This window comes from Propithecus coquereli, unplaced genomic scaffold (genome assembly GCF_000956105.1).
Source record: "Propithecus coquereli isolate 6110/MARCELLA unplaced genomic scaffold, Pcoq_1.0 Scaffold35, whole genome shotgun sequence".
In the NCBI taxonomy this organism is placed as follows: Eukaryota; Metazoa; Chordata; class Mammalia; order Primates; family Indriidae; genus Propithecus; species Propithecus coquereli.
Window position 1 is genome coordinate 5,353,627 of NW_012149174.1, and position 1,130 is coordinate 5,354,756.

Sequence of the window (1,130 nt, forward strand, 5' to 3'; positions counted from 1 at the left end):
AAAAGAATATAGAAAATTGCTTCAATGATGATAAACAAGCAAGGGAATTAAAAAAAAACCCATTCATACAAACTTAGGAAAAGATTGATAATTTTATAGTCATGGTAACAGTAGCCACTCAATCAATTGTAAACTGGTTTAATTGACCAAGGTCTATTTACCTCAGGGAACACATTTTTGCAATCCAACCAATCAGTGTGAGCCCTCCCTCCTGAAAATCAATCAATCAGGGATGCACTTACCCCTAGCACATTCCTCTGAGTGTGAACCAGTCAACGGCAGTCTCACCTGAGTAATCACACTTCTATAGATGATGTCAACCCGCTTATGCCTCTGAAAGTCCACAAATCCCACACTTCCCAAAAACCCTCTAAAAGATCATCAGTCTGCTCTGCTCCAAGAGACTAACTAGCATGGCTAGCCCTCAATATAGCAAGCAGTAAATCCAGCTGTGTCTTTTTATTTCAGTTAAAAAGACAGATATTAAGTGCTGGTTTGACACAAGTCATCACTGTAGAAATCAAAATGGATAATTATTTTATGTTATATCCCAAAAAGTTGTTCTTTGAACTTAGACATTTTCACTATATTGCCATAAGAGATGGGGGACTTCACTAGTAAGTAAAATGATAGTGATTGGTAATCAGTCCTTAAAAAAGTCCTCAGGAGCAATCAAAAGTACTTAGGACAGGAATACTTTTTTCACCTTCAATGGTTCTTCATGTGCCACATAGTCCTCAGGATGCTCCAAAAACTTTTCTTTAGCCTCAGGACTAGAAAAATAGTAGATCTTGTCTCGATATTTAGCTGTTTCTTCTGGACTGCATGGTTGTAGGATGAAGTTTTCTTTGAGAACCACTGGACAGAAGTGCTTTGTATCTCCCAAATGCCTCCTTCTCTCTTTAATTCTCTGTTCACTCTAGAAATGTTATTCAAAGTTTTAGAGAGCATTATTTAAAAGTATTTTGATGTAATACTAAGGAGAAAAATTTTAAAAATGCATCTTGAATAATATTTAATGTATAACAATATAACCTTAAGGCAATCCACAAAAGGGCAGTCCTTATACTGTTTTAATAATTTAAAAAAATCAGTTTCTCATATCCAGGGTCATATTATAATGAAAATAA

The 1,130-nt window shown here is 35.1% G+C and overlaps 1 protein-coding gene across 1 annotated transcript in view; it reads right to left on the reverse strand.

Moving 5' to 3' along the window:
• The window catches only part of AK9 (adenylate kinase 9), a 149,542-nt gene that overhangs the window by 42,509 nt on the left and 105,903 nt on the right, over positions 1–1,130 (reverse strand). The window lies entirely within an intron of this gene.